General features: G+C 47.2%; 1 protein-coding gene across 10 annotated transcripts in view; it reads left to right on the top strand.

The window, feature by feature from the left end:
• The first annotated feature begins 2,030 nt into the window (after window positions 1–2,030).
• MAPK9 (mitogen-activated protein kinase 9) overlaps window positions 2,031–14,523 on the top strand; it is a 50,851-nt gene continuing 38,358 nt past the window's right edge. For 5 of the 10 annotated variants that reach the window (XR_011995619.1, XM_072728828.1, XM_072728832.1 and 2 more), the window contains exons 1-2: window positions 2,159–2,296; window positions 4,807–4,870. The gene's annotated coding sequence lies outside the window, so the exon portion shown is untranslated. Of the gene's footprint in view, window positions 2,297–4,806; window positions 4,871–14,523 lie in introns of all 10 variants that reach the window. The other 5 variants (XM_072728829.1, XM_072728833.1, XM_072728831.1 and 2 more) reach the window with 2 other exon arrangements.

The following is a 14,523-nucleotide window of genomic DNA, read 5'->3' as shown; positions in this document are numbered from 1 at the left end:
CAAGAGAAACCAGCAATTGAGATTCTTTTTCAAGTGAAAGCTCCCAATTTTCAAATGTTGGCAACTAAGTCAATTAAAAAAAAAAACTGGGCTAAACAAGGCATATCAGTGAATTGAAGTGAGCCCATGGGTTTCCAGTCCACCTCAAGGCCCTACTAACCCCCCAGTCCACCTCTCCCCATCTCCAGCAAGACCAGGTGACCTCTGATTTCCTGAACACACATGTAGGTCCTTATGCCTGAGTTTCAGGTCCCAGGGCCCATTCTGCCTAAATCACTGGCCTAGCACATTCCTGCTAGCTTTCCAGCCTCAGCAGGGGCTTCCTCCTATCCAGGCCTTCTCAACTACTTCTCACCACCTGGCAGGCTAGGTCAGCTGTTAGTCATGCTCATGTGTGCTAATACCCTCTCCCTTCCCCCTGCACCCTTTATTCACTTGGCCTCCACCAAAATTCTGTGCACTCTTCCAAGCATGGACTAGATCCTTCCTCATCACCTCAGCCGTGTCCTCAGCTTTGCTTCTTAAACCAGAAAAGGCAGAATACTTTTAGAAAATTATAAGTGTGAGTGTGTGTGTTTGCACATGATTTTAGGTACTCACTTTTCATGGGGTGCATGTTGTAAACTTGACTGAAGGGTGTAGCAATGGGTGTCCCATCCTAGTCTAAGGGGAAGCAGCCATGAGTGCTTCTTTATGAAACGACAGCTCTGACAGCCAGGCTTTACTAGTCTCCCATAATCCTTGATGACAGCAATTTTTGGATGTTTTCTCTTGTGCACCTGGGGCAGGTGAGGCTGATGTGAGAACCAATGTGGGCAGGAACCCATGGGATGGGCCTTCAACTCAGAAGCTACAATTTCAAGCAAGGATGGGCCATACTCAAGTTCAGAAAACTCCCTCTGGTGGCCAAGGTAAGGAGTGGCCTCAGGGAGGACACCAGGGCTGGATCCCTTCCTCTACTCCACTCCTTCGCGGAGGCCCTGGAGCCCTGAGTCTGGCCGTGCATCTCAGACTTGCCATCCTTCCCAAATTCTCTCAGCACCCTCCATGCCCCCCAGCTCCTTGACCTCCCTAGGGTCCTGCTTCCTCCTCTCCATTTGTCCCCTGCCTTATCCCGCAGTGGGTTCTGGCATCCTGTGAAGGCTGCTCCTCTTTCACAATCCTCTACTCATCCGGTCCCCAAAGTGTGCATCGCCCCCCACCCTATTCACGGCCCCCTGAGCTTTTTCTCCAACGTGTCCAGCCCCCTTGCCTCACTTCCAGCTTTGCTTTTACAAACGCAGATCTGGCCACACGCGATCCCCTGGCCTCTCCCATCACTTCACACGACCCAGGCCTGCTGGAACCCGACCGAGGGCCAGAGTGTTGCAGAGGTTGGCTCAAAAAGTCAGCGTCCACGGAGCCCAGGCCCCAGGGGGATCTCAGCACTGCATTCCCTTCAAGGCCGTGCCTTTCTCGGAGTCAGAGGCTTAGCCCCAGCCCCGAATACACCCGCCTGTCCCCTCCTCCATTCCGCGAAGGACCCGCCGGGGACTTGTGCACGCGGCCACCCGTACTCCCCGCGCTGGGCTCCCCGACTCCTGGGGGTTCACAGCGAGCCGCAGGGTGCAAGGCCCCTGCCTGTCCTTCCCGCTCCCTCGCCGCCTGCGTCTCCACATCCGTCGGGGGCCACACCGCCCCGACTCCCGGCCGCCCGACGCCAGGGCTCGGATCTCCCCTGGCCCTGGGCTCCCCCTACAGGCCGCCTCTCCGCCGGCGCCGTGCACCTGCAGCGCGGAGGCTCCACGTCCCGCCGCGGGCCGGGCCGGGCCGGGGATGGCAGACTCCGCACCGTGCGGGCCCCGCGTCCCCCCGCAGGCAGGCGGCGCCCCGCACCGGCGGGAGCAGCTGCGCGGCGGCGGGCGCCGAACCCCAACCGCGCGGAACTCGGCCCAGAGAGCCCGGCTCCGCCCGCCGCCCCTCCCGCGCCGCCCGTCACGACCCGCCCCCCGGCGCGATTGGCCGCGTCTCTCCGGCTTCCCGCGCGCTGATTGGCGAGAGCGCGAGTCCGTCAGGCCGGCGGCGGCGGCGGCGGAGGGGGAGGAGAAGGGAGCCGGACCGGAAGGGTCGAGGAGCCCCGGCGCCCCTCACTCCCGCGGCGGCGGCGGCGGCGGCGGCGGCGGCGGCGGCTGGGTGGAGCGGGGCGGGGCGGCCGGCCGAGACCCCGGCAGCGGAGCCGCGAGGGCCGCAGCGCAGCGCCCCCGCCCGCCCGCGCTCTCCCCCGCCCTCTCCCCCTGGCGCGGCGGCTGGCGGCGAGGTGAGCGGGGCGCGGGCGAGGCCTGGCGGGGGCTGCCGGAGCCGGGCCCCAGCGCGGAGGGCGGCCGGGGCGCGCGGCCGGGGGCTGCGGGGCTGCGGGGCGGGGGGCCGGTGGGCCGGTGGGCCGCGGCGCCGCGGGGCAGGGGCCGCCGGGCAGGGGCCGCCGAGCGGGCCGGGCTCCGCGGGGGCGCAGGCGGCCCGGGCCGCCGCCCCCGCCCCTGCCCCCGCCGCCGCCCCCGCCCCCGAGGCTGCCGCAGTGCCCCTCCCGCCGCTTCAGCGCCCGGGGCTGCGGGCCTGCTCCCGGCCTTCCTGGTGGAAGCCGCCGCCCGGTCGCGAGGCACGCGCCTGCCTGCCGCGCGGGGATGCTCAGGGTCCCGGGTCTGGCCCCGGGAGCTTGGCCGAGGCACTGGCCCGCGCTGGCCCCCTGCTTTCCCCTGGACCGCGGGGAGATGTCTACCCTCTGGGCAGGGCTGTTGTCAGGCGGTATGAACGTGTGTGAAAGCGCCTGGGCAGGAACCCCCGGATTGTAGTTGGAAAATTGGGCGGGATCCCGCCCCATGGTGGCGTGAGTAGGGCAGGAACCCCCTCCCCTCCGCCCGGAGACCCGGCCCCCGCGCCCGGCCAGCGCCTAGTCATTGCACATTCAAGTGCCTAGCGGTGCCGAGCGGGCCCTGCCCACCTCCCCCACCGCGCCCACCACCCAGAGTATGCGTTCCCGTCCCATCCATCGTCTCTCCTGCCTTGACCGGGCAGCCCCGTTTACCTCAGGACCTTTGCACTTTCGTTTCCAGTGCTCGAGCTGTCTCTGGGATCATTGCACAACAGTCTCTTACTGGTCGGATGTCTCATTTTCCACGAGGCCTTCCTTGACCACTCTCTTTCTCCCCTTAGTCATTCTGTCTCATTATTTTGTTTAATTTTCTTCCTAGCATTCACTCTGCTTTGAAACTATTTGTTTATTTTGTTTCCCCTCCTAGGATGTAGCTTTATGAAAACAGGTAGTTGTTTCACTTGTCCACTGCTTTATTCCCAGTGCGTAGAAGGGACACAGTAAAGTATTCAGTGATAGCAGCTCAGTGAACGAATGAATGACCCTGCCTGCTGTTGCTTTTGCTCTGTCCGCTTATTTAGTGACTTCTGACTAACTTGTGAAATATGTAAGCAGATGGAAGCTTGTTCTCATTTTGCAAAACATTTTAACGTCCTTGACCCCTTTATTTGGTAACTGTCTGAACAAGCTGGGATATAAAATTTTACGTTTTTGTAATATTTTAGCTCTAATTGCCTTCCACACATTCAGGAGGCGTTTACCAAATTCTGCTTTATCTAGGTCAGGCTTTCTGCTTGGCACTGGGGACACTAATGCAATAGCAACAGGGTCTCTTCCTCCAGAGAGACCAGTAGAGGCAGCAGACATGTGGACAGGTTAGTGCCAGGACAGTGTGATGCTTGCTGTACTGGGGGGTCCACACTGTGGAAATATGGAGGAAGTAACAGGTCGTGCTAGAGTTGGGCCTTGAAGGGTGGTGAGAAGTTTGCCAGGCAGGGAAAGGCGAAGGAAGGACTGCAGGCCAGCGTTGGGTCAGGAATCAGCCTGCAGGGCCAAATGTAAAAAGATCATGGACTGGTGGGGACCCTGGAAAACTAAACTTCAACCAGCAATTTTTAAAAGAAGTCAGAACTTTATGCTGTATTTCTGTGCTCCTGATTCTTAAATGTTGGCAATAGCAAATTTTTAAAAATTTTTAAATGCTCTGAGCCATGCAAAATTCACTTCGTGTGGTTGCAGGACTGTCGACCTCCAGGGCAGGTTATGTAGGAGGGAAGAACTGCAATGAGCTGGAAAGGTAGCCCAGGGCCAGGGGAGCTGGGCCCTGTTTGTCCATGTACTCTGACTTAATTGTCCCTGGAGCCCTGTGTGCAGCAGCCGTGAAACCCATTTCTGCAGAAGAGGACGTGGAGGCTCACAGAGTTTCAACAGTCTGCTTCCTAGCAGGCAGCTTGGAAAGAGAAATTTGAACTGGGATCTCCCCCCAGCTAACATCCTTTCCTGGGTGCCTCTGCTCTCACTGTTCTCTTTTGGCTTTTAATTTGTTCTGAAAGAACAACATCCAAGGTATTTTTCTTCATTAACCTTTTCTTTTTCTTTCAAAAGGATCCTGTAGAATTAAAAATAATCCTATTTTGGCATAGTCTTCTCTGAAGAGCTTTGATATTCCTGAGGATTTAATTTTTGGGATGCCAGGACAGATTAACATGTGTTTAAAATAAGTGTCAGAGGGCATATTCAATTTGTCTATTTAAAATAAAATGTTCTTAATTTTCTGGATAAAGAAAAGTGCCAGATGAAGCAATTAACAGTGAGTAAAGCAGTTGTTTTCGTGATGCGTAAGGTAAAACAGAAACCACATTTTCTTAACATTTGATTTGGCAGTAGGGCAGCCACTTGTGGTTTAAATATGTAGCTATACTTTACCACTGATTAAGAAGATGACTTTTTTTTTTTTACAGAATTTTCTTGAAGAATAATTAAATCTGTACTTCACCTTTTGTGATTGCATGAACTAGTTTCAAGGTTAGTCTTTATTTTAACTGTTTATTATGAGAACTTTCAAACAGACAAAATTAAATTAGTATCCAGCTTCCAATGTTATCAACTCCTGCCCCATCTTATCTCACTCACAGCTCATCTACTTATACCCTAACCCCCCTGTTCTTGTCAAGCAAAACTTAAATGTCATATGTCATGTCATTTCATCCATGAATATTTCAATCTCTAAGAGATAAGGACTCTTTTATACTTAGAAATGCAGTAATTCCTTAATATAATAAAATAATCAGTCAACATTCAAATTTCCACTTGTCCCATAAATGTCATAGTTCTTTAACTGTTTATTGGAATCAGGATCTAGATAAGGTGCATAATTGTGATTGGTTGATATGTCTCTTAAGTTTCTTTTAATCTGTAGATTCCCCCTTTATTGCTTTTTGTTTGTTTTCCTTGTAGTTTATTTGTTGAATCAGTTGCTTGTTCTATACCATTTCCATGGTTGGTGTCTTACTGACTGCCTCTCTGCAATGTAATTTAACCTGTTTCTTTGTATTTCCTGAAAATTTATAGTTGAATCTAGATGTGGCTTGGTCAGATTCAGGATGCCCTAGGTGGGGTGCTCTCTCTTCCATCTAGAGGCAAGTAAGCTCACTCTGTGATGTTAGCAGGTATTGGTGCTCAGTGCTTAGACCCATTGATGCATTAGGGGTTGTATTATTTGGGAAGCAAGTTTATATATCTTTTGCACAACAGAAGCTCATTGTTTTGGATTTTATATTGCTTTTACGTTGCCAGTTAAAATGTTTTTAGTTGCTATCTCAAATCCTCTTTGGAAAACGTTAGGGTATAGATTAATAGGTATAAAAATGAGCAAAGATAGTACTGTTTGTTTTAATATCAGACTTTTATTGCTAAAGAAGTTTACTAAACATTTGAAGGTAAAATTCAAGAAATTTGATTTTATTTCATGCATTTGGGTTTGTTTGTTGGGGTTTGGTTTGGTTTGGTCTGTAAAATACTCCACTCTTCCTCTCTGCCCCCAGCTAATTTTACTAATTTTTAGTATCTTTCTTAAGCAAAGACTACATACTCTAAAACTTTTCAGAAATAGTAAAATTGGACTCTAAGGATACATGGATAACAAATGAAATAATTACCTTTTTCTTAAAAAATGAGGCCTTAGTATTAACTACCTGTACATTAAATGGGTTCTTGCCTATTCTGAAGTTGTAATTTTTTTTTTTTTAAGATTCTGTTTGTTCATTCATGAGATACACATGGAGAGTGAGAGAGAGAGGCAGAGACAGAGGGAGAAACAGGCTCCCCACAAGGAGCCCGATGTGGGACTCGATCCCGGACTCCAGGATCAGGATGTGAGCCAAAGGCAGATGCTTAACCGCTGAGCCATCCAGGTGTCCCCTGAAGTTGTAATTTGAAGTATTTCTATAAGTGGATTTTGGGCTTTAGGAGAACAAACAGTGTGAACACCTTGTAGTGGTATGTTAAAAGTTTGTCTTTCCATAGGCCAGGATAGGAAAAACTTAGGGATTCGTTTAAAAAACAATTTGTCCTCCCTCCGCCACAACAATGCAAAGGATAATTGAGAAAGAATGACTGCTTTTAAAAGAACTTCCTTTAAAAACTATATATATGTATGTGTGTATATATGGATTTGTATAGATCTATGAGTGATTTAATGCATTAGACTACTTAAGTGTTGTGCATCTCATCCAGTGCTGCTACTAGTTTGATTTTAGTGTATCAAGGGGTGAGGGTGCAGCCCAGGTAATGAATCCACCAGTTCTGATTCTGAAATCAAAATCTGTTTCACCGACTCTTAACTCTCCTCTCAGAAACATAGCACCTCTTATGAAGTAGATGTCTTCAACAAATGTCCTGAAATATCACCTGCTGGGCCCAATCTAGAATGAAAAGTGAATTCTGTGCATTGCCTCCTGTGTGTTGTCTTTGTTTTTGTTTTGTTTTTAAAGATTTTGTTTATTCATGAGAAACAGAGAGAGAGAGATAGAGGCAGAGACATAGGCAGACGAAGAAGCAGGCTCCATGTAGGAAGCCTGATGTGGGACTCGATGCCAGGACTCCAGGATCACACCCTGAGCCAAAGGCAGATGCTCAATCACTGAGGCACTCAGGCATCCCCTGTCTGTTGTCTTTGACTGTGATGCTCGTCCAGTAATGGCCATGTCATCAGCTTTCCCTCTTACCTGATCTTAGTTCACATTTTCAGAATGCAATTGTTTGTTTGGGGGAGAAGTAAATAGAATGGGTGTGGTAATATCTGTCCTAATGGCAGCTGACTTTGAGACCTTGCCCTCTGCGGGCACTGTGCTCACTGTCCCCTGAGTTTGATCCTGTGCTTTTTCTCTGTTATACTGATGATTGTGGTCCAAGATCATCTGGCTACGTGGCAGGCCCATTGCCCTCTGACCCCGGAGTCCTAATCTGTTTTTTTATTTTTTAAAAGATTTTATTTATTTACTTGAGAGAGAGAAAGCACAAGCAGGGGAGGGCAATATTGTGTTTCCCTGATAAGCAAGGAGCCCGATGCGGAGCTTGATCCCAGGACCCTGGAATCGTGACCTGAGCTGAAGGCAGATGCTTAACCGACAGAGCTACCCAGACATCCCTAATCTGTTTTTTTAAGTAGATATCTTTATGTGTGTGACACATAATAACGTGTCACAAATATCTAAAGAGAAAATATAGAAATCCTAATCTAGACAGCTATTTTGATAATTCTTACAAGAAATACTCTAAATCTTAACTCTATATACTATATTCTAGAGGAGAGTAATACATGTTTTTTCTTTCTACTTTTTGGTCTCCTTCACCCATTTCTCCCACCCCCAACTGCACCCCTGGCAACCACCAATCTGTTCTCTGTATTTATAAGGTTGGTGGTTTTCATTTTGTTTTTTTAGATCTCACATATAAGAGAGATCATATAGTATTTGTCTTTTTTTTTTTTTTTTTTAGATTTTATTTATCTATCTATTTATTTATTTATTTGAGAGAGTGTGAGCATGAGTGGGGGGAAGGGTAGAGGGAGAGGGACAAGCAGACTCCTCACTGAGCCTGATGATGTGGGGCCCAACGCAGGACTCAATCCCAGGACCCTGGGATCATGACCCAAGCCAAAGGCAGATGCTTCACCCACTGAGCCACCCAGATGCCCCAGATTGTCTAGGTTTTTGTTTTTTGTTTTTTGCCGTTGAACCGTATGAGCTTCTTACATATTTTGGATATTAGCACCTTATGAGAAATATGATTGACTGATATTTTTTCCCATTTTGTAGATTGCCTTTTATTTTGTTAATAGTTTCCTTTGCTGTGCAGAAGTTTCTAGTTTGTTGTAGTTCCATTTGTTTATTTTTGTTTTTTGTTGTTTTTGGTGCCAGATTAAAAAAATCATTATCAAGACCAGGAGCTTACCGTGTATGTCTCCTTCTAGAAGTTTTATGATTTCAGGATTTATGCTGAAGTCTTTAATCCATCTTAAGTTAATTTTTGTGTATAGTGAAAGAGTGGTTGAGTTTTATTTTCTTGCATTTTCCACCATTGTGTGGTGTCCCGTTTTCCCATGACCATTAATGGAAGAGACTGTCCTTTCCCTGTTATATATTATCAGCTCCTTTGTCATAAATTAATCAACTGTATACATGTGGGTTTATTTCTGGGCTTTCTATTCTGTTCCACTTATCTGTGTGTCTGTTTCTTTGCCAGTACCATACTGTCTTAATTACTATAGCTTTGTAATACTTAATTACTATAGCTTTGAAATCAGGGAGGATGATGCCTCCAGCATTGTTCTTTCTTAAAATTGCTCTGGCTATTCAAAGTCTTCTATAGGATTATTCGTTCTATTTCTATGGAAAATGCCCCTGGAATTTTGATAGGAATTGTATTGAATCTATAAATTGCCTCAGGTAGTATGGACATTTTAACAATATTGATTTTTTCCAATCCATGAACACAGAGTATCTTTTCCATTTATTTGTGTCTTTAATTTCTTTCATTAATGTCTTCTGGTTTAAGTTATTCCTGGGTATTGTATTCTTTTTGATGCAGTTATGAAAGCATCATTTACTTTCTCTTTCTGATGGTTCACCAACATAGAGAAACATGAAAGATTTTTGTGCATTGAATTTGTATCCTGCATCTTTACAGGATTCATTTATTCTACCAGTCTTTTGATAGAGTCTGCCCAGGAGCTTGCCCTCTGACTCCAGCGTCCTAATGCTAACCATGGCACCCCACTGCCCTACCACATTTATTCTCCTGCTTAGTTTTGCCTTTAACAGACATTTACTGGGCACCCACTATGTAATTAAGTAAAGGATTAGAAGTGAATCAGACACATTTTCTGCTCTTAAGGAGCTCACAGAGTGAAGTGGAGATAGACTCGCCATGCAGTATAAAATGAATATAAGTTGTGCTGCCAAACACAGGGCCAAGGCCCCCACAGTGGGAAGGGAGAGGCTGTAGAAGAAACCTTGCAAGAGAAGCAGGTGCATGCACTAGATTTTGAAGGAGGATGAAGCTGGTCAGGAGAACAAAATGGGGAGGGAAGTCACTTCAGGCAGAGGGAAGAACTCAGGAAGAGGACCAAAGGTGGCCAGGAGCTGTAATGTCAGCCTGGGTCTCTGGTGATTTCATATTGCCTGAGAGTGGGCCAGAGGTCCTGCCATGTTAAAGGGTTAGAGCTTTACTCTCCAGGCAGTTGGTCACCATCAAAGGAATTTAAGCAAGAGAGTGGTATGATCCCTGTGCATGTTCAACAAATCTTTTTAAATTTCTTATTTTGAAAAAATTCTAGGTTCATAAGAAATTGTAAAAGTCGTACAGAGAGGTCCCATGCATCCTTCACCAAGTTTCCCCCATTGGTTGTATATTTACATAACTGCAGTATAATACCAAAGCCAGGAAAGTGTGTGCATACAGTTCTATGGCGTTTTATCACCTGCAGAGGTCAGCATAAACACCACCACCAAAGTCAAGATTCACAACTGTTTGATCATCCCAGAGATCTCCCCTGTGCTACCCTTTACAGCCACATACCCCGCCCTGACTCTACACCATTCATAACCCCTGGCAACCACTAATCTGATCCACAGCTCTATAATTTTGTCATTTCAAGAATGCTGTGTAAATGAAATTCTACTTTGCAGATGGGCTTTTTCACTTAAGGATAATGCCCTTAAAATCTACCAAGTTGTTTAGTGTAAGAGTCGTTGGTTTATTTCTGTTGCTGACTGGTAATGGTACGGATGTACAGCACTTGGCTTAACCATTCACCCACTGAAGGACACCTGAATTGTTTCCAGTTTTGAGCTGTTAAAAATGTAGCTGCTGTGAGCATCCGTGCATAGTTTTGTTTTATTTTTAAGATTTTATATATTTCTTTAAGAGAGAGAGAGAGATAGCATGGGGGGACAGAGGGAGGGAGAGAAGCAAGCTTCCCACTGAGCAGGGAGCCCCAAGTGGGGCTTGACCCAGGACCCTGGGATCATGACCTAAGCCTAAGGCAGACACTTAACCAACTGAGCCACCCAGGCAGGCGCCCCATCCCACCCCACTCCTGTCATGTGCAGTGTTTTATGCGGGCAGATCTCCCTTTCTAAATGGCATGTGTACAGTGGTTTGGAGGTAGCAGGAATGGAGGCCTGGAGAGCACTTGGGCAGTTGCCATATCGAGGGAGCTCTGAGAAAGCCATAACCAGAGCAGGGGAAGGCAGGGCTGAGGAGGGGAAATGGACAGGCCCAGCTATTTGCGAGGGACCTGTAGGGAGGAGTCCTCAATGGATCCTTCCTTTCCAATCCAATCGTGGGGACTGTGATCACCAAACACTAGTGGTTGTCCTTTATCATAGTTTGTATTGTAGTTTAAGAACTGACATCTGGAAGGATGTCTCTGAGATGCTGTAAGTCTCTTGATGATCAAAAAACAGAGTAAGTTGTTATGCTGTGCCATTTTTGATAACAAAGTAGAAAAAATAAACAATTGGATTAAAAACTTGAGCAGCAAGTACTGAAATTAAGAGGGCAGTGGTGAAAACCTGCTTTTAATGGCAGTAGTCAGGTAATGTAGATATTGCATGTCCTGGGTATTCTGAACCAATCGTGTGGTTGAAGGTTGGCCTGAGTCTGTAGATGACTGACTCATCATCATCAAAGAAAAACAGTCTTGGTGGAGTGAAGTCAGCAGGATGAGATGTAAAGGCCTGTGTTTTTTCCTGGCCTGGTCCTGACCAGCCCTTGGACATATATAAATACAGTGAGAGAGATGAATTAGGATGGTCTGTTGGGAAGGACATGAATATTGTCGTCAGACACACCTAAATTAAGACCCCAGGCCACGCCACTCTCCAGCTGAGGATTTGGGCAGCTCCCTCCTGTCTTCCGGCTCTTGTCTTCATCTGTAGAGTGGGAGCAGTCCTGCTCACCTGCCGGACTGTGTGGAGGGCATTTATAACCATGTAGCTTAGAGCCTGGCCCACTCCTGCCTCCAGTCCCAGCTGTACCAAACCTACCCTACATTTAGGTCTCAGCTCTTCATTTAAAAAGATTTAATTTGTTTTTTTTTTTAATGTGATATATGTGCATGACTAAGAAAAAAGCAACAGAAAGTTATAGTGGGAAGAGTGAAAGTCTCATTTTCTACTGTGTCTCAGCACTTGCTAGCATAGTGTGTGTATGCACAGGTGTGTTTGTGCATGCACGTGTGCATGTGTGTGTATGTGTGTGTGTGGCCTTTCCCATAGATTGACCTTTACTACGTGCACTCTAACTTGCTTTATTTCCTTTATATATCTTAGATATCATCCCTTTTCAGGACACAAATCCCTACATTATTTTTAATGGCTTTATTATGCTTTTATGCCATAGTTTATTCACTCATTCCAAGTGTACATTTTAGGTTATTTCTCATTTTTTTGCCAGTTACAAGAAGTGCCACGAAACATTCTTGCACAAATATCTTTGAGTATTTGTACATATATGTTTATCAGATACATTTGAGGAATTGTACTTTCCAGGTTAGGAGTCACATGCATCTAAAATGTTCATTAGATATTACATATTCTCCTCCCCAAAAATGTTGTGCCAATTTACGGTGCTTACCAGCATGTATGAGAGTGCCTGTTCTGTCACACCTGGGTTGATACTGTGAACAGACTTGCACTCAGGTCTTGACCCCTCTGGGAAACCTTCCTTTATATCCATTCTCACTCACATACTCCTGCTCATTCACTGGCTCCCCACCCCAACCCCCACCACTCTGCTGGGTTCCTGCTCTTAGGCCCACATCTACCCCCAAGCCACTTCCTAGGTGGTGTGATAATTATGCTTTTGGCTGTTCATGGGAAGGGTCTATCTGGTTAGTGCTCTTTCAACAACCTTTGCCTTGTGCTTGGTGCACAAGACGCCCTCATGAAATGTTGGGAGGTCCCAGCGGATGATACCTGATGTCCCCGCAAGACTTGGACATTAATATTGTATTTATAGTAGTTGAATAGCTTATATTTAGAATGTCAGAGTTAGAGAATTTTTTATTTTTTAATTTTTTAAATTTTTTTGAGAATTTTTTTTTTTTAAAGAAACATTTCTTATTCTAGGCTCTAAACAAGTAGGAATGTTCCTCCTACCCACTGCTTGTCTGTAGAGTGGGTAGATTTTACTCCAGAATCCTGGAGAGGATTCTACAAGTCTTCAGTCTTCAACAAATAGGGATTTTAGATCAGAGTGCTTCATTCAACAAGGGTTCATTGAAGCAGCATGGTAAAGAGGGAAGTGTGTGGATGTGAGCCAGATGCCTTTAGCAAGGGCTGTGCTCACTCCTTCCCCAGAGGGGTTCGCCCAGCACACTCAAGTCTGAAGAACCCAGGGAGCAGAGCGTGGCCCCCAGGGAGCTTCTTCAGTGGCTGATTGGTAGACATTGGACATTTCCTTACATTTCTCCATGGATGAGAGGGAAGACAGACCCTCCCTGCTTGTGAGGTGCTCCCGGCCTGAGGGAAGGAGACACAGGCCTATGGAAACTGACAGTCCAGAAGCAACTTGGGATGGGCAGGGACTGTGTCTCACTGCAGGGATCCCAGGGGAGGAACTAGCGCCCTGTACTGAAGGAAGTGAATGCACTGACTGCACCTTCAGTGTGGTGATAGTACAAAAATTCATACTCTTCCCAATTTGTAAACTGTCTTCTAAAACCTAGTTGACGTCCATTTTGTTGAAATATAATCTCAGCAGAGTTGATTTCATTATTGGCTAAATTACTGTCTTCCTTGGGTTGCCCTGAGGTGCTCACGAAGCCCAAGTTGGGCAGAGAAGGTGGCTTTGACAACTTCTCTCTTAGGTGAGTTTGGTTGGTTGGTTGGTTGGGTTTTTGTTTTTTTTTTTTGTTTTTGTTTTTGTTTTTTTGGCAACTAAGGGCAACATGCTTTAATTTAAAAATTATTTAAATCCTGAGATGAAAATACATCAATTCTCAAACCTAATGACATTATGTTCTCCCCATATTCACAAAAGCTAACCTATTGGTGTACCAGTCAGAATCTAGGCTACAGCAGCTGTGGCAGAGAGAGTTGCAGGACTGCTCAACAAGGCTGACTTAGCTTGTCCCAGCTTCAGTGTGGGCAGGTGGACCAGAACAGGGGGCGGCTCTGTGCCACAAGATCATTCAGGACTCTGGCTGGTGGGTGGCTCTGCTGTCTTCAGCATGTGACTTCCAACTCTGGGATCTATGACAGCTATTCCCCCAGCCAGCAGCAAGGAAGAAAGGTAAGGTGGATGGCAAGCAGCTTTCTTAAAAAAAAAAAAAAGAAAGAAAGAAAAGAAAAATGATGTTGAAGTGGCATACATCATTCTGCTCGTATCTCATCAGCCAAAAGCTGGTCATCTGGCCATTCCTGGCTGCCAGGAACGCAGTCAGATGTCATCTCTGGTTGGGCAGCCATCCGTCCAGCCAGAGCACGGAGGCTTCTGTACTAAAACCAAAGATGGAGGCATGGGTCCTGGAGCTCGTCAGCAGCCCGGGGTTATCATGCTGCTCATCTCTCAGGCACTGCACATGCTTCTGCCCCAAGCCAGACTCCCAGACTGCATGTGTGCCCTGCCTATCTCCACTTGCTTCACCTGATTTCTCCTCCTTTTCTCTGGGTCCTATACACCCTTCCTCCACACTGTGCATTCCTTTCCTCTCCACACCCACCATGGCCCTGCTGTGTTTCTCCAGATCTGTCTTCTGTCCTGCCCACCCCAAGCCACCGTTCTCTCAGCTTCCCGAATGAGCACTCTGGAAAGCACATCAGAGCACTTGCCTCTCTGCCTTGATGGCTCCACAGCCCTCAGGCCCGGGCCCAGATGGCTCCCAGCAGCTTCCAGGGCCCATGGTGATCTGGCGTCCTTCTCTTTCTTCTGCTTCTTCCCCTACTGCCCAGCAGAACGAAATCCAATGACTTGTCATGCTCAGAAGGCACCTCCACCTCTCTGCACATGCTCCCTCTCTTGCCCAGAGCCTTGTCTGTCTTCTGGGTTTAGGGGTCTCCTTGTGTCGGGGCTTTTCCTGAGTACGCCCACAGTGTCAGCTCACCAAGGACAGACACACTGGCTGTTCCAGCATAGGACCTACCATGTCCACAGTGGTGTCAGGGAGTGCT

Source organism: Vulpes vulpes, chromosome 12 (genome assembly GCF_048418805.1).
Source record: "Vulpes vulpes isolate BD-2025 chromosome 12, VulVul3, whole genome shotgun sequence".
NCBI classification, from domain to species: domain Eukaryota; kingdom Metazoa; phylum Chordata; class Mammalia; order Carnivora; family Canidae; genus Vulpes; species Vulpes vulpes.
The sequence above is the reverse complement of the archived record's forward strand: the minus strand, read 5'-3'. Positions and strand labels throughout refer to the sequence as shown.